Raw genomic sequence first — 23,956 nt, 5'->3', positions numbered from 1 at the left:
TCAGTGCGACTGTTCTCCCAGCTGTTTCTACAAAGTTTAATAAGGATTTACAAAGTTTACCAGAAATAGAGTTTAGTTAGAAGGACATTAGCTAGCTAGGCATTATTTAAAGTTGTATGTTCTGAAGTATTTCTTAAATAAATTAAAACATAAACCACTGCTGTATCTTTGCATAGGAAAGACGCACAACAGTTAAATTGCTCTCAACAAAAGTTCACTTTCACAAGAGACAGAGATGAATAATATCAAATGTCAGAATGAAGATGCTGAAAACCAACCAAACTTAAACCTAGATAACGTCTGAGATGTTCCATCCACAACACAAGGTTAGTTGTTAAGACGGTGCTGTTCTCAGTCGCAATAAATTTGGTTGTGTTGCAATTTCCAAGCATCTTCCGCCATGGGACTGTAGCATGAATGGGTAGTCTAGAGCTCCTGTATTAGATTACATTATAAGCTGTAGGTTAACTGTTTTGTATGTCTGTATATTCTGTATGTCTGTGCTCTGATTGGTGTATTATTATTAACTTGCAGTACATTCCTCCTACACATGATTTTGCATGTAATTAATTTATTTGGGGATTAAGTATCAGAATTTCAGGAGCGGGACCACGCCTCCAAACACGCTCCTTCCGGTTCTTATCTATTTAGATTCCCTCAGTTCTACAAGCTGTTCATTCTCGTTTATGTGCCCCACCGTCCCTCTCCTTTTTAATTCTTTAATTGGTTAGCCTACAAAATTAGCATTGGTTTATGTGATCAGAGTCGCCTGAAGCTTTTCAGTCCAATCCCTGGATACAGTGGACAGAAAACAAGGAAAAGCACAGCAGGTCAAAGGTGCAATACTTTCAGAAATTCAGATTACTTGTGGCCCATGTTTGCAGTTACAGGTGTCAGGTGCGTTGTGGCATTTAGGAGACACCGAGCCAAAATCAACAGAGATTAGGTCTGAATGTGTCTATTATCTGGGATTTTATCGCAGTATGAGTGCAGGTTGGATGTGTTTGAGGGTAGCGGTGTGGGAGTACCTTCCTGTCTTCCCTGATATTACGTAATCTCGCCGTGACGCCGCTCAGGTCCTCACTGGTACAGAATTACAACCACCTCTCTGCTTCCTGAGCATTACATCTCTCCGTCAGCTGACCGTAGCGGCGCCGTGCTTCCTGAGGCGTGTTCGCCAACCGGTGAGCCCGTCTGTTGTCATGGCGAGCAGCTGACGGTTTGCGGCGCAACATTAGGAGGGTTAATCCACATAAATGTTGACAGCCATATTGCTGACACAGGGAGTTAATAAGACTAACAGATTATTAGCTTCATAACATTCCTCCGTCATCACGCCACCGCCTGTCAATCATTGACACAATTAAATTGTTTAATGAATAAATTTGCATTGATAATGGCGGGGCTGCGAGGGAACATCTGGCTGCGTCGGTTTAATGGCGAGCGTTGCATCAGACGCCCATATGGAGGCCAAGTGGAGGGGCTGTTTGATGCTAACTAAATGAAAAGTATCACTCACATTAATTTGACAGTCAGGAAATCACTTAGTAAGACTGATTCTGCCCAATTACAGCCTCCACAGCTAATTACTATAGGAGGAGCCATTTTCACACAAACACACACTCTCCGTCCCCCCGTCAGCAGCCAGGAAAAACACCCAGCTCCACTAAAACACTCACAGCTTCTTCTTCTTCCACCAATCCGAATGAAAATGAAATGCAAATTGCCCCCGCGTGCTCGCCGCCATCACATCTGGCCCAGACGCTTTCCACTTTTCACGTGTGCATCTCCTCACAATTAAAATGAACAGGAGCAGCAGCGCCACAGATATACATTTCAAAATAAGACGTAATTATCCTGCAGGAGCCGCGACGACTTCAGCGGAAATCATTTCCGGGAAGGAAACGTGAATATTCATGGTGACATGAAGTGAACGAAGGTTTTTCTCTTTCTTTGTGTCTCACTGAGAAGTTAGAGAAGTTGTGTTCGATGGATTCAGAGTGAGAAACTCATCAACGCAATGAGAAAACCGGAGAGGCTCGTTTAGTATGAAATCAACAGGACCAGGATGTAAATTTAATGAAGTTTCCAACAAAGTTTGGTGGTAATTATAAAGAAATGGAGAAAGTGGCGGTGAGAGGGACATAAGCTAAAAGATTTTAATTTAGTTTATTTGTTCTAGTTTTCATTCAAACCCACAGACTGTAGGTAAAAGATGGATATAGTCACTATGATGTCACCAGTTAGTTTGTGAAATCCTATTTGTTTGTTTGTGGGGGGGTTTTTTGTTAGCTTTATGGATGCTTCCATGTTTATTTCTTGGAGCAAAAGTGACCATATATGGATGAGGCATAGAGTGCCAAATTATCAGCTAAAGCTAGCTAGTTTGGTCACGCTAACTGGTGCTGAGTAACATCCAAATAAAATCCCAAAATTGACCTCTTCGATAGGAGCCACATTATTGGTCAGACAACTGCATTAGAAATGCTCCAAAAGGCTCTAAGAGCACAAACACAGTGTAGAGGCCCAGCTCAGTTAGCTGAGGTGAAGCCTAGCAAAGAGCTAGCAGCTACAACCTCCTGTGTCGTTATCCACCTGGCAGTTAGAGGCCAAACTGCTAATAAGTTAAACAGGTGTGTTATTAAAAACCATTAACCCCCTTTATAGAGACCCAACTGTTTTTGTACCACGCTGTAAACATGTTCATTTCTGGTGTAAAAGAATAGGTAGCTGCTCTGAATTAAGCATTAATGACGCATAGTTTTGCTGAAATGTTTGTTATTATATTGTCCAGCTGTTGTTCTGCAGGGCGATTAATGGATTCTTCCGATTCATGGACGGAGACGTGTAAGTGACAGAACAACAGAGCAAGAGTTAACCTGCAGCGCTGAAACAGTCGCGCTTCGATGCTCCTCTGTGATTCAGTTTTAACACAAACATGTTGACTCATGGAGCGTGTTTGGAGGTGATTAACCTCTAAAGCTTTGGTCAAATAATAATAAGACTAGTTCGACCAGAGGGACTGAGTGGGGAGAAAAGATTAGCTTTATCCTGAGTGTTTCAGAGGGAGCGTGGGCGTAGAATGACTCTTTGTTTGCGTCTGTTTGCTTTACATTTGAATTCAAGCCTGATATCTGCCGGGCTTCGGGAGCGGCCCGGATTCTCCCGCTCTATTCCTCTTCCTGGGAACAGGCGGGGACGGTCTGGCCGCCGTCCATGTTGGCCCACTCGGCCTCCTCCACAGCCGGGTTGAAACACACTGTGGAGCATTGTGTGGTGGCCCGGGGTGCGGTGCTGCGACGTAGGCGTCGAAGAGACTCTCAGTCCTCGATCTTGGAGTTGGAGCTCCACGGAGACTTAAACTTACTCACAGACCTGACAGTCAGAGGTCTTTAAGATCTGAGTCAACCAACTGATCTCCAATTCAACATTTATCTTTTCAGTTTATTTAATTTAACGCTTTAACTCTTGATTTGACACATTCTGCACGTACAAAGATGAAATTTTAACTGATTTCAGAGGAACGGTTTTAAGTGTTTGATGAATCCGTGCAAAATATTTGATGTTATTTCACAGCGCTGTCATTATTATGCGTAGTTGTAGTTGTAGCTATTTTGTTTAAGAATAAAATGCAGATTTGCTGTGCGACAGCTCTGGTGTGATCGCGCAGCAGTAAATGGAGGCTCGGCTCTGGGCAGAAAGAGCAGCAGTGTGTCTGCTCTCCTGCCTGTTAATCTGTTTGCACATTCGAGGCGCTAACAATGTGTTGACAACGAGCTGACATCACCCAGATGTCAGAGGCATCTGCCTTCTCCAGCCGACCAAATCAGATCTCATTGTTCCTCCTGCTGCATCTCCGACCTGCACACGGCTGACTCTGCTCATCCTGCTGCTCCAAGGGAAACATCTCCACGAGGAGAAGGGAAGTAGGAAGGAAACAATATTCTGATATTTGTAGATATATGAGAAGGAAAAATGCAGAAGAACAAATCATAGGCCTGGCCTCAGGTTTTCAGGGTCAAGAAGGTGGTTCAGGCAAACAGACCAAAAGGTGCTCTGGCCTTCTAGAAAACGTGTTTCCCTTCAGGCATGCAATGATTTTCCTTGTTTTGTGCCACATGTATGTGCTCGTGCAATCCGACAGAGTTGTAACTTTGTAAGCTAACCTCATGTACACCACACAGCTATCAGTCCACGTACAATCTAAAATGAAACTAAAAGGAGGTGAAAAGATTCTCTGAAAGTTGTACAAAAGAACAACGTGGATGATATTAAATAATTATCATTATAGTAACTTTTAAATGTCACCACTTTCTTCAGTAGTAGGTACAAAACGTCTCCCTTAACGCAGTCCCATTATGTTGTGTGCAGTAAAGTAAACCAGGATTCAACACATTCATTAAAAATAAGCTGCAGCAATACGAGTGAACTTTGTGTTTTTTCATTTTGGTTTTAACCTGAGGAGTGTGACTGCAAAGGAAGTACAGCACAGTCAGCCTTTCTTTGTGTTAGCTGGCTTGAAAAAACATAAAACCCAGCTGGAGATTACAGGCATCATGATGATTTTAAACTCTGTTAAGCTGGTTGTTTTAGGCTCTGTGTGCGATCACTTAAAAAAGGGCATGTTGCACATCATCTAACTCTGATTCTGCACAAAATGATCCCTATGAGTGCCACCTGCTCCAATTTATCATATGATGTAGGTGATTAGGAATCTATAAATAACATAAAAACAGTAGAATGTAGCACAATTTTATCGCACAGAACGATAACATAAACATTTTAATTCCAGTTTGTGTTTTTAATGCACATTAGACTCTGAAACTTTAAAGCAATTTCCACGTCTCCTTTCTTAGTCTGTGGGACATTAACCTTTAATGTTTAAGTAGTTCCTGTTCAGACTGATGCAAATCAAAGTGAAATTAATGTTACTGATTGAACAGGTAGCCTTGGTGTGTGTTCTAGCAACTGCAGTTCAATCAGAGTAAAACAGACCTAGACAACATTTATACAGTTTCAATAAATTAATACTTTGTTCATTCCTGTGACAATGAGAGGGGCGTTTAGCATTCCTGTAAGTTTACAGCTGGGCTTCATTTATGACCTTTGTAAGATATGGCTTAAGATGCTACGCTAAAATATACTAAAATATATGATACTACTTAACTTGCTCTTGACTGGTTTATGTTTGGCGTTACCACAATGATTCTCTCAGGTAAAAAGATGGGACAAGATGGCGCCTGTGTTTAGCTTTGCCGCTTGTGCCGCTAGTACAGCTCGCTGGTATAGTTTTATACTGGCCGCTATTGTCACTTGCAGTATTATTTTTACCGTCCTGTGTTTTGATTTTGTCTCTGCCACCAATACTTATGATCGGGGCATGATGTTGTATATCAAAGATTCAATGGAGAGCTACTGTGACAGCTGGGACAGTTACAGGAAATTTTTCCCTCCACCCTTTGTGTGTTCCTCACCTGACTGCATGTTACCGTACATATCGGTGGGATTTAACACAAAGAAAAGAAGAAGTAGGGGAACCAGGGCCGGTGTCCAGGTGCGACTGAGAAGGTACCGAAGATTAGCTTCTTGGATGTGGGAAGAATCCCGGTGCCTACGACCAATTCATCTACTGTCACCTGGTGCCGACGCTACACTTCAGTTCCCAGCTCGGAATCTATGGTCTGATGGCCCCATGTTCACTTGGCGTCCCTCCTTCGACCGCCGTTTTGATGGCAGAGGTGATGTACCACTATGGATATTAGCTTCTGCTAGCCCTGAAGTCCCCGCCCGGCGTAACAGGTGTAGAGGTGCGCACAGGTGTTTATTTCGAGTGCCACTGCAGTCAGCTGTTGACTGCACCAACCAAACGTCTTCAATCAGGTTTGCCCTGCTCAACACTCGCTCAATCACAAACAAATCGTTTATTTTAAACGATCTTTTTTATAAAGGAATCTCTCAACTTCTTGTGTTTAACTGAGACGTGGCAACAAAACATGGATTATATACATCTGAAGGAAATTTGTTCGACTGGCTGCTCCGTCATCGGAACTCCACGTCTTTCGGAACGTGGCGGAGGTCTCGCTGTTGTGCACCAGGACAGATTCACATGCAGACTGATGAACTCGGATTCTTTTACCTCATTTGAACTTCAGATGATCAAGGTTGGCTCTTTGCACACCTTTTATTGTATTTTAATCTACCGACCTCCTGGCCCTGTCGGAGTCTTTTTAACTGAATTTAACGACCTCCTATCATCCATTATTAAATTAGAGAAGGTGGTAATGTTGGGAGATTTTAACTTTCATATTGATGATGCATCCTGTAATATGGCTGTTGACTTCATGACTATCACAGAGTCTTTTAATTTTATGCAGCATGTTTCTGGCCCTACACATGTAAAGGGTCACACATTGGACCTTGTTTTCTCCTTGGGTTTAAATATAAATGACATTCGTGTGGAAAATGTCCATGTGAGTGACCATAGCTGCATATATTTTAACTTGTCGTTTTATTTGGATCCCCCGGCTCCCAAAATAACGATTGAAAGGCGAATCATAAACCTGAACGCCGGCAAAAGGTTCTCTGCCATGTTTGACGCTGAAATGACTTACAATGATTTGGACTCTCTTGTCTCATCCTTTAATAACCAGTGTACTTCTATTTTAGACATAGTGGCACCTCTGAAAAAAAGTACTGTCCTACGTTTGAAATCTCATCCTTGGTTAAATGAAAACATTCGTAATTTCAGGAGATACTGTCGCAAGCTGGAACGATTGTGGAAGGCTTCCAAGCTTGAGGTTTATAAGTTAGACCTTAAAGAATCTATCCTCTTGCTAAATGACATGTGGAAAAATGCTAGAACAGAGTATTTTTCACACCTCATAGATTCAAAAAAGAAAGATCCTAAATTCTTGTTTAAAAGAATTAAGAGTATTGTTTCTCCTGATGCTCCTTGTGCACCAGTTCACTCAACGTCCGACTGCAATGAGTTTATGAACTATTTCAGAAATAAGGTCATTGCCATCAGGTCTAATATCTCTCCATCATCTTCTCAATATCAAACTTTTAACTTGCTCTCCTCTGATACTTGGTCGTCTTTTACTCCTGTTACATTACAAGACATCAGAGGCCTGCTTTGTCATATAAAACAGACTTCAAGCCTCCTTGATGTCCTTCCATCTTCATTTTTCACTAGTGTGTTTGATTCAATTGGCCTCTGTATTGTGGAAATGATAAATACTTCTCTTCATACTGGCTCAGTCCCCAGCTTCTTTAAACAAGCTATTGTTGAGCCAATATTAAAGAAACCTCAGCTGGATCCATCTCTTCCTAACAGTTATAGGCCAATATCCAAATTGCCTTTTCTATCGAAAATTTTAGAAAAAGTAGTACTAGAACAACTTAACTATTTCCTGGATAAAAATGCTGTTATGGACACTTTCCAGTCTGGTTTTCGTAAATTGCATTCCACTGAAACGGCCTTACTTAGAGTATCTAGTGATATCTTGATGGCAGCAGACTCTGGAGAATACCCCGTGCTGGTTCTGCTGGATCTCAGCTCTGTTTTTGACACTGTAGATCACAGTATCATGATAAACAGACTCAAGAACTTGTTTGGGATTACTGGTGTTGTTTTAAAATGGTTTATATCATATTTGTCTGAGAGATCTTTTACTGTTTGCATGAATCATGTCACATCAGAATCAACAGTTTTGCCGTGTGGGGTACCTCAGGGATCTGTCCTGGGTCCAATTCTCTTTTTACTTTATGTATTTCCCCTAGGCCAAATTATTAAGCGCTATAAATATATCTCCTATCATCTCTATGCTGACGACATCCAACTATACTGTTCCTTCAAAATGTCTGAGTTTTATAAATTGTCTAATTTAAGTAATTGCCTGACAGAAATCAACAAATGGTTATATGACAATTTTCTCCAACTAAACTCTGATAAAACAGAAACTCTAATTATTGCTCCAGACCACATGGTCCCAGAAATTAGACAGCATATCAGCTTCTTAGACCCTTATGTAAAATCAAGCCTTAGAAATCTCGGTGTCTTATTTGACAGCTCGATGTCGCTCGAGCAGCATTCGAAGCAGCTGGTCCGAAACTGTTTTTTATCATTTACGGAATATTTCTAAACTCAGACTAATGGTGTCACGGTTCGGGGCAGCGGCCGTGTGAAGAGTGGAAGGAGGACTCAAATGCAGCACTTATTCAGACGTGAAGGGTGATTTATTGACAATACTGAACATAAAGTGGAGATGGCAAACAGAACTAAGGACGAACTAAACTGGGAGAAACTACACAAAGGAGTGGCAAACCTGAACATGAAGGGAGAACAGCAGGGAGAGCACGCAGGGAAATTCACCGGGTATGAACACAGACGACGCGACGAGGAACAGAGGCAAACACACACTATAAGTACACAGAGAGACACTGGGAAATCACACACAGGTGGGAGACACAGCTGGACCTGATTAACCTGACGAGACAGGGGAACACTAACACCAGGGACCAATAGAGGGAGCACAAACCCAAAACCCAGTATCTAAAATCCCAAAACACAAACCATCCCAAAACAGCCCAAGAATAATAAAGAGAATAATAACAATAAGGAACACAAACACAAAGTCACTGAGTCATGGCCGCAGGACCATGACAAATGGTATCAAAGCTTGAACTTGAGATGATTATTCATGCTTTTATTCCTTCTCGTTTAGACTATTGTAATGGCCTTTTTACTTGTTTTAACAAATCAGCCTTAAATCGTCTTCAGACTGTGCAGAATGCTGCAGCACGTCTCTTAACAGGCACCAAGAGAAGATCGCATATCACTCCAGTCTTGGCCTCCCTTCACTGGTTGCCTGTAAATTTTAGGTTTCATTTTAAATTTTTACTTCTAACCTTTAGGGCCCTGCATGGTCAGGCTCCTCAATATTTATCTGACCTGCTGAAACCACATACATCTTCTCGGGCTTTAAGGTCATTAGATCAGAGACTGCTGGTGGTACCGCGCACTCGTTTTAAAACTCGTGGTGATCGGGCCTTTCAGACTGTGGCACCACGGTTGTGGAATTCTCTCCCACTGTCTCTTCGCTGCACGGACTCCATTGATTCTTTTAAGAAACAGCTGAAGACATTTTTATTTAGAAAAGCATTTGATTAATTTCTTCTTATGCTGTTTTTATAGTTTTATTGTTTTACATTGTTTTATTTACTGTTATATTGTTTTTATATTCCCATTTTCTGTGTTGTAAAGCACTTTGTGATTTTTATCTGTGAAAAGCGCTATATAAATAAATTTTACTTACTTACTTACTTAAAAAGAGAGCTAACACAGACAACTCTTAGCTCTACTGGTGTTACTGGTTCAAGTGTAGTTGTTAAATTCAGTCTGTCTGTATCTAAATTCTCGCGGTGTCTATGCTGAACTTACAATCTGAGCAGCAAGGACTTGCTGCAAGGAGAGTGTGTGTCTCTGTGATCTGAATATCAAACTGACATCAGGTCGTCTGGATGGGAATTGTTCCGACTGACCCCAAACTGCGGGAATTATGCAGAGGCAGAGCTCACGGGTTCGTTAGCGGCGACGTTACACAGGGATTACCCCCGGCTTCGTTCCCACACCAGCCGCTCAACTCTGCTTTATCGTAGGGTAATTAATGAAGTAGAGATGGCATCCACCCGGCAGACAGTTTCATTAAACAGAGATCAATGTGAATCCAAACATTGTGTCAGGCTTTTACCCCTCTGAGAGGATGTCGCCATGCCGTTTGACTGATTTCACTTTTAGATGTCATCCAATTCATATGTGTGTGTGTATATATATATATATATATATATATATATATATATATATATATATATATTATATATGTGTGTGTGTGTGTGTGTGTGTGTGTGTGTGTGTGTGTGTGTGTGTGTAGAGAGAGAGGGAGAGATTATTCTTTCGACTTACATATAATACATTTATCCTACAGAGCACGTAATCACACGCACACGTGTTTTGCAGTCCTGAAATAAAAAATAAAAACATAATGATTTGTAAATCTCAGAAATCTATTTTATTCACAATAAAATATTAACATATTAAATGTACCATTTTTAGACAAACATTTGTTAAATCTAAGATTTTCATAGCATTTCAGTCTGTTTTTATTTACATACGAAGCCAGGATGACCATCTGATTTCTACATTGGGTTTAAAATAATTTGTTCATGTTAGCAACTAATCATCATAGGAATAGTTATAGCCCAACCAAGATTCCTTCATAAGGGAATGTTGTTGTTGTTGTTGCTGTTTTTTATAAGAATAACACCCAATATCAGTGTGAGCTGCAAAAAGCTTTTCTACAAAAACTTTGAGTAAAATCATCTTCTTTATGTTCCGTGGTTGCTTTTCTTCACCTCCTGTACCACACAGACGTTATCTTTATTTAAACGGACTAAACAGTGAAAACTAATAGACGTCTCCAGATGATATCACTGATATCAGCAGCTCTGATGTTAATGTTTAAATCAGGTGAGAAAATCACACCACGGACACACAGCAGGTTTCCGGGTGATGCTGGCGGTGTTTTAGCATGCGCATATGTGTGTGTTGGGGGAGGATTTACTTAATTCATGTATAACATTAACGGTGAGATGAGCTCCGACATGCTGATCATCAGTCAGCCGGAAGGCAGAGAGGAAAATATCCAACCAGACTGAAACTGAAACCTTTTGATTAGGAATCAGAGATAAAATAGAAGGAGATGCATGTCTTAACTCAAATCAGAATTCAAGTTTAGGTGTATTTACCTATAATATTAATAACATTTTGGTAGATAAGATAAGTTGTATTGATCCTTGAGGGGAAATTTCTCCGTGTTGGAGCAGCAGGAGGTAAGAAAAACTAATAGGGAGACATTTGAATAAGATACAGTGAAATAAAAAAGGCAGAAGAGATGGCTGATATTTAAAAAATAACCCTTCAGTTTATAAAACATAAATAAATACTTGCTTCTGTTTTAAAGCAAATTTCATCAAGGTTGTACAGAGAAAGTTTAGCATATGAAAGATCTCTACCCTTCCCATAATTTACTGTGGTGATGAAGTACCTTTGTAGCTCTGAAAAATGAAGGGCCAACTCTTAATTTTATCTTGATAACCCTCAAATCTTGCTTAATTGTTCAGGCCTTAGCCCTGTTTAAAGGTTTAAAATGATAAATTATCTAACCAAATAATTATATTTCGATTGTCATTTCAGGGGTTTTGTGTATCTTCATCGTTTGTTTTTTAGTTTCTGTACATCTCCTTTTTTTCTGGTTAGGAGTTATATAGTATTGCTAATTATGCAACTTTTCCTCCTTTTCCTTCTACGTCAAGTGGTTACGTTTTGCCCCGGTTTAATTTGAGGATTCCTGGTTTATTGTGATCGTTCGTTGTCTTCTGTGTCTTCCTTTGAGTTTTACCCCCCTGTCCGTTTGCCTTAATTGTCTTCAGCTGTTACTCGGTCCTCTCCCGTTTCCTTTTCCCATTATTAGCTCTGTGTGTCAGCTTTTATAAGCAGGCTCAGTCACCCTGTTTATGTTCCTGTTTGTCATCCTTGTGTTGCTCACTACCTCCAGTTTATTTAATTGCTTTAAGGCTGTTACTCACTGAACGTGTTGCATAAAAACGGCATGAAATTCCAAATTTTATGGATCTGAACTTACCATGTAACGTTCTTACACCGGGAACATGTTTTGTTTTCGTGGAAAAAAATATGTCCTCAAAAAACGGATTGTGGAAAGAAAATGAAGGTGACATGAAGCGATGATGTTCCTAAAAAGAAAAAGAAGAAAGTGAGATTCTGAGTTCATCCAGTTCTCACGAGAAGGTAGCAGCAGAGAGAATTTCGTGGTTTGATCCAGGAGTTGAAGCTGTATCAGGCTGCTTTCGTACATATTTCAGGATGTAAGAGTTGGGACCACATTCTTCAGTCCTTTGGAGAGACTAGTGAGCCGGAGCAGTGTTTAGCTGTGTTTCTGAGTCATCGTATATTCAGTACAGGTGTGATTTTGTATTTGGACTTTTTGTTTTTTCTTCAACTTGCAATTGCGCGACCGTGGTTCAGAGGGTTGGGAAGCTCATCTTATAATTGGAAGGTTGCAGGTTCGATCCCCAGCTCTGTCTGTCTTGGTCGTTGTGTCCTTGGGCAAGACACTTCACCTGCCAGAGGGGCCGATGGCGCGATATGGCAGCCTCGCTTCTGTCAGTCTGCCCCAGGGCAGCTGTGGCTGCAACTGTAGCTTGCCTCCACCAGTGTGTGAGAGTGAATGAATAGTGGAATTGTAAAGCACTTTGGGGTCTCAAAAAGCACTATATGAAATGCAGTCCATTATTATTATAATTGAAGCTTTGAGTCGTGTTTCTTGCTGCCTGCCTTTGGAATCTGCATTTAGATTTTCAATCTGCTAAAATAAAACAGTGTCCATGTTCATGTTTCAGTCAGAGCCTATTTCAAAGAACTTACACTTTATATGTAAATTAGTGTAGATTTAATACGGGAGTAAGAAAACTGAAAATGTTTACACGAAAATGTAAAAATTACATGGTACAAAAACTAATGATTCAAATGTACATATGTATACTCATACTGGATCAATATTGTTCATCTAGAGATGTAAGATGGGTCCAAAGCTGAATTAAGTGTCCTCATAAATTTCCAGGAGAGTGTCTACAAAACACAAGGTAAAACAGACATAACCTCTTGAAAGTCAAATGTTCACTGGAACAGAATGCAAGATGTCCTTGTGTTGATCCCTGCGGGACACCATTAAAAAGTTAGTTAACCGTATCACAAATATATTTAATGTAAAAGAAAGCAAACATTTAACCGATCACAGCGACAGGAAGCAGGGATGGATTTCAAAGTTCACCTTCTCGCTGCTAAAATGTTAACAGGATGAAGAAACAGCTCTGTGCCCTCTGATCATCCCCAGAGTTTACATCACTTCACTCCTATCAGAATCCCAATAATCTCATTATTGGATTTATCTTTATCTGGTAATTGGAACGACTTCCTTATTATTTCTGTTCTTGTTATTTCCCACCTACAGCTCATATGTCAGAGGAGGAAGAGGAGGAGGATGTCTTTGAAAGTCGTCTCCTGAGGTTTCTTCTTCATGTGATCTCTTTCTTGTCTCACACTGAAATTAATCCAGATATGAGCAGTAAATTAAGAACCCGTCTGACCTTTGAGTCACTAACACACACACACTCAGACATGCTCAGAGATTTCAGGGGAAGTTTTCTTTCTAAAAAATGTAATTTACAACGAATTAGTAACGTGAGTATTAAGCAAATATGTCAGCAACATGAGGCCAGCAGTGAAGAACTAAAAGCTGCAGTTTCTAGAGGCGGCCACAAGAGGCTACAAAAGTCTAACCGTGCCCACAGACTCCCATGTTAAAATGTCCAAATGTACCGTAAAAATAAAAATGTTTACAGCCTGATATAAAAACTAGTTAATAATTTAATAATTTCGTCTAAAATAATGATCTTAAATATAAAAAGAATGCAGGTTGTGGTGTGAGGTGGTAAAGATTTTCTGTGTCTGTCCTCGTTTCCTTGATCGCTTGATGGTTAAATATTCAGACGAGGAGATATTCAGATCACTTCCAGCTCTCTGATCCTCCTCTCAGTCCAAATTTACCCCAATGTGTTAAAGAGGTGCGTGCTGGTGTCACCCCTCCACACCACTGCTGCTTTCATAACACTCCGGTCGCTGCTAGGCGCAGCCGAGGGCTAATTAACCCTCTGATTGCTCCCATTAACCCCAACACATTAGAGCTCATCAGGGGGGAGTGACAAAGTTCCCTCTCGAGCCCGAAGACGGCATCAGAGTGTCAGTGGGTCTCTGCAGGCCGCAGGAAGTGATGTCAGGGCTGCCAGCAGTTGATTTTCACATCTGCAGGCAGCTGTAGCACTCCAACAGATCTCACGCAGGTGTTTGACCTCATTAACATCCAGGTGAGACCACAGCAAAAATGCAGCTGATGGCGATAACAAATCCTGAATCATGAGTCTTGCAGGGAAACTATGGAGCTGGAGATGAGCAGAATAGAATCCACGCCAGGGATCAAGCTCACAAAACTTGGCAAAAATCTTGAGCCAACTGTCATTTTTTCGTATTTTGCAGGAAGGTGCAGCATTTCCTCGACACATGTGGAAACACACGAGGAAATACAACATAGGCATAGGCACAAATAGAGACTGTATAAAGCTAATAATTTTCAAAATTTGGTTTGACCAACACAGCCTGAACCCTCTGAGGCAGCCTTCTCCAATTTTTTTAGGACGTCGCCAGTTCTCCAGGCATCTGGAAGGACATTTAAAGCTCTTCTTTGGATGTTTCATTCTGACAGAGAACAGTTTTACACTTTTATCTGTCAGAATGATTGTACTCTGACGTCCAACACCACTGGCTGAAACGCAGCCCCAAACCATGACAGAGACTTCACCATGTTTGAGAGATGGCAGTAAAACTCATTGTTGCTGTCATGGTTTTGGGTCATTTTGACCCAGCATTTTCAGTTTCTTGTATTTTGTCTGTGCTATGGTTTATTTTTTGAGTCTTTAGTTGTCTTGTTATGAACATTCTAATCGGTTCAGAGTTATTCTACAGGGTGGGCCATTTACATGGTTACACCGAAATGAAATGGGAATGGTTGGTGATATTAAAGTCCTGTTTGTGGCACATTAGTATATGTGAGGGGGCAAACTCCTCAAGATGGGTGGTGACCATGGTGGCCATTTAGAAGTCGGCCATCTTGGATACAACTTTTGTTTTTTCAATAGGAAGAGGGCAATGTGACACATCAAACTTATTGGTAATGTCAAGAAAAACAATGGTGTGCTTGGTTTCAACGTAACTTTATTCTTTCATGAGTTATTTACAAGTTTCTGATCACTTATAAAATGTGTTCAATGTGCTGCCCATTGTGTTGGATTGTCAATGCAACCCTCTTCTCCCACTCTTCACACACTGATAACAACACCGCAGGAGAAATGCCAGCACAGGCATCCAGTATCCGTAGTTTCAGGTGCTGCACAGCTCGTATCTTCACACTATAGACAATTGCCTTCAGATGACCCCAAAGATAAAAGTCTAAGGGGGTCAGATCGGGAGACCTTGGGGGCCATTCAACTGGCCCACGACGACCAATCCAGGAAACTGTTCATCTAGGAATGCTCGGCCCTGGCACCCATAATGTGGTGGTGCACCATCCTGCTGGAAAAACTCAGGGAACGTGCCAGCTTCAGTGCATAAAGAGGGAAACACATCATCATGTAGCAATTTCAAATATCCAGTGGCCTTGAGGTTTCCATTGATGAAGAATGGACCCACTATCGTTGTACCCCATATACCACACCAAACCATCACTTTTGTTGTTCCAACAGTCTTGGAGGGATCCATCCAATGTGGGTTAGTGTCAGACCAATAGCAGTGGTTTTGTTTGTTAACTTCACCATTCACATAAAAGTTTGCCTCATCTCTGAACAAAATCTTCTGCGTGAACTGAGGGTCCTGTTCCAATTTTTGTTTTGCCCATTCTGCAAATTCTGTGCGCCGATCTGGGTCATCCTCGTTGAGATGCTGCAGTAGCTGGAGTTTGTAAGGGTGCCATTTGTGAGTAGCTAATATCCGCCAAAGGGATGTTCGACTAATGCCACTCTCCAGTGACATGCGGCGAGTGCTACGCTGTGGGCTCTTTCTGAATGAAGCTAGGACAGCCACTGATGTTTCTTCATTAGTGACAGTTTTCTTGCGTCCACATTTTGGCAAATCCAACACTGAACCAGTTTCATGGAACTTAGCAAGCAGTTTGCTAACTGTAGCATGGGAGATGGGTGGTCTCGTAGGGTGTCTTGCATTGAAATCTGCTGCAATGACCCGGTTACTGCGTTCACCAGATATCAACACAATTTCGATCTGCTCCTCACATGTTAACCTCAAGGACATGTCACTGGCTGTGAACAAAGAGAAACTTGTAAATAACTCATGAAAGAATAAAGTTACGTTGAAACCAAGCACACCATTGTTTTTCTTGTGACATTACCAATAAGTTTGATGTGTCACATGGCCCTCTTCCTATTGAAAAGACAAAAGTTGTATCCAAGATGGCCGACTTCTAAATGGCCACCATGGTCACCACCCATCTGGAGGAGTTTGCCCCCTCACATATACTAATGTGCCACAAACAGGACTTTAATATCACCAACCATTCCCATTTCATTACGGTGTATCCATATAAATGGCCCACCCTGTAATTAAGTTTTGTTCTTAGGTTTAGTTCAGTGTCTGTGCCTGTCATGTTTTCTGTTTTACTTTGAAGGTCCGTGTCTCATGTTAGTGTGTCCAGTGTTACTCTCCCCTGTGTTGTCATTATGTTTCATTCGAGTCAGCTGTGTCCTCATGTGTTTCCACTTCTCCTGATCACCTCATGTGTGTGTTTAAGTCCTCCGTCTCCCCTTGTTGATTGTCATGTCGTCTGTGTTACCTGCCAGTGCGTCGTCACAGTCAGAATCATCACAGTCGTTTATAGTTGAGTCTTAGTTTCTCCAGTTTAGGTTCCAGTTTAATCTAGCCACTGTCCCTGCTGTTTTGTCGTGCCACCTTGTTTCAGCCATAATAAAGGTGTGCCTTTTGTTTATCACAGTTTGTTGTCCTCCGTGTCCTGCTTTTGGGTCTGCTTCAAAATTATGCCAGCGTACCCAGCCGTGACAGTTGTACCTCTGTCCTGACCCATCCTTACATACTAATGAGGATTTGAACAAAAAAACTTCACATTTCAGACCTGTTCCACTGATTTCCGTCCAGTTCTTGCGTAATTTCCATTCGTGAGCCTTTTCTCCCTTCTTTAAGAACAGCTTTATTAATTCCACCAAGACCATTTCTGATGAGGCTTCAGTTGACAGTATATGGACTGAAGGACCAGATTCCTCTCTCAGGTCTTTGCAGGATTTTTTTTGTATTTCTTAAGGACATGACTTTGACATACTGTTCATCTGCTGAAGATATTTTTTATTTTTTTTTAGGCCTCACATTTCTTCACATGCTGAGAGATACAAAGTTTTCAGCTAACACCTCTTTGAGAATCACCGTGTTGGTGTAATAATGCTGTTACGCCATTATCTTTGGTGTTTTTCATAAGCAATTAACAAACATCAGTCTGGCTCCTTGGGATCAAAATGTAAAGAAATGAGGGGTGGCTCAAGACTTTTCTTTCCATCTTTTGTTCGCATCCATTTTGAACTCTTCCTGAACTGGTTTATATCAGTTATATTATTAGTATTGGCGTTAGTAAGTCATTGCGTTTCAAAGAAACCTCGATTAGCGTGACCGTAGAGTGCTCCAAAAGTCTCTCCTGCTAAAACCTGCTGATTGAAAAGAAATGAAATATGTTCTGCTTTAAAAATTATCTCAACAGTAAAGAGGTACTCTGACCTGACAGATGGCCCAGCGTGAACTGAACCTTCAGACAGGGGTCACTTGCTCAGCCAGAGCTGTAGTGGCACCGCATGGTTAGTACTGACCAATCAGAGTTTACCAAGTATGAAATTAAAAAGTCACAGTGGCTGCTTTTCGTTGTGATTTCCAGTTTCAGGGAAATTATGTTGGATAAGAGCTTTGTAAGGATAAAAAGAGGAGAAAAGGAACAGGAAAATCCTTGTGGAGGAACACAACTTTGTTTTAATCACTTCAGTCCTGATGCATTTAGTCACTGAAAAAGTCCCAAGTGATGCAAATGGTTACCAAAACCAAACTCTCTGCCTGCTGTTTTCTCCCACAAGGAGTCCAAACTGCTTTAAAGGCAAGGAAGGGCAGGAAGTATTAGAAATTATATGTAATAAAAGATAAAACGGGCGATTGTGGCTCAAGAGTTGGGAGTTCGCCTTGTAATCGGAAGGTTGCCGGTTCGAGCCCCGGCTTGGACAGTCTCGGTCGTTGTGTCCTTGGGCAAAACACTTCACCCGTTGCCTACTGGTGGTGGTCAGAAGGCCCGGTGGCGCCAGTGTCCGGCAGCCTCGCCTCTGTGTGGCTACAATGTAGCTTGCCATCACCAGTGTGTGAATGGGTGGATAACTGGATGTGTAAAGTGCTTTGGGGCCCTTAGGGACTAGAAAAACACTATACAAATACAGGCCATTTACCATTTATAAAAGTGAACCTGACGGCAGATGTGCATGTGTAGCACTTTTACATGTGATAATCTTCATGAAAATCCTGATGAGGGAAACAGCTGACCTCGAACAGCTGATGACAGGAAGTGGAGCTCTGCAATCGTCTTCATGCTGTTGTGCAGTCAGAGCAGTGATTTGTCAGTTGTATTACACTCGGGTTCGTATTCAGTTGTTTTTAGCTGTCATTACCCAGACTGCACTGCAGCAGAAGCAACAGTGGTAACCAATGAGTGAAAGGAGGCTTGTTACAGTTTATATAAGATTTATGAGGCTGATGTTACAAAGCTGCACAAAGGTGGTTCATCTTAACGTCTGCATCACAAATGAAACTAAGAGAGATCTGCAAAGTGTTCAGAAAACTGCAAGTGACAGTCTCTGCCTTTTTCAGTTTGAGGTGTTCAGAAAACAGCAGCTGAGATTTTATTCATCCCAGCAGTGTGTGTGTGTGTGTGTGTGTGTGTGTGTGTGTGTGTGTGTGTGTGTGTGTGTTTTCACGTCTCCTGCCCCCTGGTGGTCACATGAGGCTTTTACAGCAGCACCATCCACATCAGGTAAGCAACATCACACACACACACACACACACATCTTTTATGGGGGGCGTCAGCTTTAATAATGTCTTTTTTCTGATTAATGCAACAGTTTTACATTTTTACCCCATCAGTGTAAAAATGTAAGTGTCTGAAGAAGGAACTCCTTTAACATCGAACATCTTTTTAGGGTGACGCGGACGTAAAGTTTGTGTATATATAGCTTTTCATAGACACAAAAGTCAAAAGTGCTGTACAACAATAAAAACAATTAATTTCAATGGAGAACAATTTTAAAACAGAATATAAATGAATAAAAACAGAACATCAGCAGAAGGCCTGACTAAACAGTTTTTTAAAAATTCTCCACAGAGTCAGCTAAATGGAGCAGTAGTGGTAAACAAGTCATTCATGGCTCCTGCACATGTTAACATTTTAAATAAATGTTTTTTCTCTTATTTTGAAAAATTGCAATCATTCCAAAAAGAGCTGCTGTTTTTATCAGCATATCCTTTTTCCTCTCAGGTTTAAACAGTTATCATGTCGTACTTCTTCACTTAATAAAGATCCTGAGTATGTCTAATTTTATCTTTTTTTTTAAGTTTCCTGCTTCATTTTATGTATTTATTTCTGTGATGTGTCTGATTTCGCCTAAAGGTTCAACGACATAAAGAAACCAAAATGAAAAAACAAACAAACAGCCACACTTCGGAGCAAGGTCAGGTTTACAGCAGACAGAGAGTTTTAATTTGAAAAGCCTTCAGGTCGTGTTCACAGACAAAGTGCAGAAAAGAAAAACAATGTTTTCATTATTTATCTGTCATACATGTGAGGATGACTTATTTATTTTCTGCTGATCATTTATTGATGAAACACGAGTTGATGGATCGGAGCGTGGGGAGGCGTAGGGGTTCGTGATACAATAATTATTCTCCTCCTCAGACAAAGAGCAGCAAACTGATGGCATTTTTTTTGCAGGTGACTTCCTGCTAATATCCTTAAAGTCATTGGATATATTACTGTAAATTCACCCTTCCTCGGACTGGAGAAGTGAATGAGGTGGTTGATAGGCTCACATTAGCATCAATCCCAGTTTCCCAGAAAGACAAACGGAAAAAACTTCCCAGAACATTTTCTGTCTCATCCAGTTGTGGCATTTCCAGATGTTTCCACATATAAATAATCAAACATCCACAGCTGTAAATGTGAATCTAAATGCTGTTTCTCTTGGGAAAAAACACCAATAAAACTTTATTTGTATTTCACCTTCAAGCCAAAGTACACTAAACCTACATCAGGAGAGTGACTCGATTTATGAGGGAAGAAAATATTTTCCCGGATGGATTATGTGTGAGAGAAACAAAACAATAATTCACTTTGTGAATTTTGGCGTAAACCAGAAAGAGTAATAACATGCTACATTAGCAGCTAATGCTAGGTAGTTGCAGATACCTGCTAATTAGTGCTCAGGACCGTCCAGTTAAAATCCTAGAGTTTCACTGTTGGATGATTTCTTTGTACAATAAACTGCACAGCAGCAGTGTTACTGGTCAGATAAATCACAAACAGAGGTCCCTTTAAGGAACTCCAATTAGTATTAACTGAGGTGAAGCCTAGCAAAAAGCTAGCCGCTAAATCTACATGTCACTCAGAGGCCACGCCCCTAAAAACACAAACTTTAAACCTTTATACAGGCTGGAGACATGGGCTGTCTCCCAATTCAGGGTCTGCAGCCTTAAAGTATGCAGCCTCAACGATCCTCAAGGGCCGCGCACTCAAAGACGGCTAAGGCCGGAAGTGCGAGGCTTGTGAAATGGGACGGTCTAGCCTCCGTTGCGCTGATACTGTTGTTTGTCAATAAAGTTTAAAAAAAAAGAAAGCCTCGGTTGCACTGCCCAGGTTGCCTAGCAACCATGATACTAACCACTGGAAACGTGTCATACAGCTTTGTTTGACAGAAATGAAGGAGAAAATCTTGTTCATTTGTTTGTTTCTTTCTACATGAGCTTTGATCATTCTCTGTAGGATTAAGGTCAGCTATTGAACGGCGTATATTTTAAAGTAAAGGCTTTAAAACCAAGTTAGTACAAACGTCACTAATGTCACATAACTTTGCCAACATGTGGCCAACAGTAATGTTTAATGTTCTTCGTTATTAAACATTTGCACATAAATAAGTGACATAATATTCAGTACTTACTTTTCACAGTTTACTTTTCGGCCGCTCCGCTTCTGCCGTCTGCGGCAGAATTCTCCACACCGACTGCCGCGCTATGAATTGTGGGATATATGGGACCACGAAGTCTACACTGCCACAGCCTTAAAATTCAGGGAAATGAAAGACGCATTTCATAATCGGCCTTGAAATGCGGCCTTTAAGGCTGCAGACCCTGAATTGGGAGACAGCCATGTACACTTAACATGAAGTCTGTGGGGACTGACTCACTGCTGGAGCCTCTTGTGGACATTAGAGGAACTGCAGGCTGTGTGTGGCATTACAGCGTTGGCTTTGTGTTCAGGTAGAGGACGTCTCTGTATTAGCAGCATATTGGGGGGAGGATGGGCGGGCGTAGCAGCTGCACCTCTCTTGGTGTGGTGAAGGAAAAGGTCACCTTATCCAACGTCTGTCTGCTGCAGGTGTTTTTTGTCCTCTTCAACTTCCCGTAGCTGTCGTCCGTGTCAACAGGAGGTGACCTCAGCGGGAGGCGGAGCTCTGACCTGAGCTTCTCCGACCTTTTTCACTCTGAACTTTTTAATCCAAGAGGTTCAGTGCGGGACAGGAGGGTCTGCGTTGGGCCAGAGTTGAGGCCTTTGTATCATGAAGTGAACCTTTTAATTAGACCAAAGTGACACGCAGCATGTGTGAAACCATGTTATAATAAAGGAGCTGAAGTTAGCTGACTGTAAGCGACGGCAGCTGCAGATGTTTCAGTGTGATTAAAGCAGTGACAGACAGATGTTAGCTCCAGCAGCAGCAGCAATATCAGGCTGAATAGATAATAAAGCGACTGTATTTTTAAAGACACATTAGTCTGAAAGTGTCTCTGATGTTTGTCTCAAGGTCACATTATAATGGATGAACATCAGCTTCCTGAGGGATTGTGACAGATCCGCTGTTCATCCTTCACCTCATATGACAGCTTGTTCGCACAAGTCAGACTCTCAAACTCTACAACTCATCAGAGACTCGCAACCACAAAGAGACCGAGAGACGACCTCAAAGGGAGAAAAAAGGTAAAAAATGGGACACAAAGGGACCACAAGGAGATATAACAAGGCACCAGTTACATAAGCAACTACAAAAAAAAAATACACAAACACACACAGGCATAAAATAATCACACGATGAGACAGAACAACAATGCAGCAATCTCAAAAGTAAACAAAAATTAACAATGGACACACAACTGGCCAAAAATTATCATCAAGTGGATAAATATACCACACAGTAAATGAAACAACCTGGTAATGAGTGGACACAATGAGCTACAAAAGACACAATAAATGACATTAATAACCAGAAAGGCAGCTTTAGCAATCACAGCTGGACAAGGAAAGGACACAAATGGACAAGGAAATGCTACTGAAGGGCCAAAGGCTCCCTGAAAACAGTAGAGGAAGGTAAAAAGCAACAAAAGGACTTGAAAGAGCACACACAGGGACAAAATGAAGCCAGTTTATAGTTTCTTTGTGTCCATAAAATGGACACAAAGAAACTATAGTGGGACATAAATTTACCATGAAAGGCTACAAAGTAACAACAAAGACACATAAAATTATGACAAAGGGACAAGAAAAGGCACAGACATGATAAAATTAACAAAGATAAAGGGACAAAAAAGATGATTGAGGGATGTAAAAAAGATCTAAATGGATAAAAAAAAAAAAAACCTACAATAGAGATAAAAAACAAAACAAAGACGTGACCTGAGCACAAAGGAGCTTCCATTGCTTTCATCTCCTATGTAAAGCACTTTGTGACGCTGTGTTGCAAAGCTAATAAAGTTAATGAAATGTATTAGGAGTAATTCAGTGTAGAAGCCGTTTTCTTTTACAGATTAAAGGTTTTCACACTGGATGAGTGGATTCAGCTTATTTCTGATCTGTTAATTAAAAGCTCCGAGTGTTTGCCACGCTGACGTGTTAGATGTGAATCCGCAGTGAAAATGATCCTCTGCACAGTCGCATGAATTTAAGTATGTAATGACTAGTTTAAAATAATAAATTCGCTGTAAATTGCATGAATCTTCATGTACAGAGTGCCTGTTTCACACCTTTTATGATGAAATCCAAACATATTTAATGATGACGTGTTCACCTGTGGTGTTAATTAAAGCCTAATTCTCGGCCACTTTAATGTGAAATAACTTTAAAACTGTAACTGCTGCTTCAGTCCCAACACTCATGAGTCACCTGCTTCCTGTGATTGGCTAATGGGGTTCACCTATGAGCAATGACCAATCAGCCCACTCGTAGTATAAAAGCAGGGAGAAACTGCAGCCTTGAGGTTGTTTCTGATTGGGAGTTAAGTTAATGGTCATTAAATCTCTTGGTTGATTACGGTCTCGGGGTTTAATTCCCATTGGCCCGCAGCTCAACAGCACAGCATTAAATTTACATTTACAGAATAACACATGTTAAAAGTAATCAGACAACACTCGATCTGAGAGACAAAGTCTAATGTACACAAACGTTAAAGAAACGTAAAGATCTTTGGACATAATCTTGGAAACGACACTAAAGAAAACACATCATGAAGTAATCCTCATAAAAATTGGCATTACAAAACTAGGAAAGGCAGTGAATTTGTTTTTAAGCAACATTTTCTTTTGCTAAATATTTTTTTATAAAGCATTTACAGAGAAATGAAAAGTACATTTTATCAAATACATGGCTTTCTTTTATAAAGTGCAAGATTTTTTTATACAAGTAAAGATACTGTCAGAAGAAAGCAAAGACATTTCTACATTTAACAAAAGCTAATACGGTTTTATAAAAAGTAAGAAACTTTTTTTTCCCACTTAAAAAAAAAGAGAAAAACACAATGAACCCACTTTACGTTCTACAAGCTGCTCTACAGTTTTCTAAGATGGTCATTGGTCCGATCTGAGCAAGACCCTGAAAACTTATTGGATAAAGATTGAACATGTGCGAGTGAAGCGCTTTGACCAAGGTGTTTCTTTCTGACTTTTTCCCCACTCATTGTTTTTGTC

Source organism: Astatotilapia calliptera, chromosome 2, assembly GCF_900246225.1.
Source record: "Astatotilapia calliptera chromosome 2, fAstCal1.2, whole genome shotgun sequence".
In the NCBI taxonomy this organism is placed as follows: Eukaryota; Metazoa; Chordata; class Actinopteri; order Cichliformes; family Cichlidae; genus Astatotilapia; species Astatotilapia calliptera.
The sequence above is the reverse complement of the archived record's forward strand: the minus strand, read 5'-3'. Positions refer to the sequence as shown.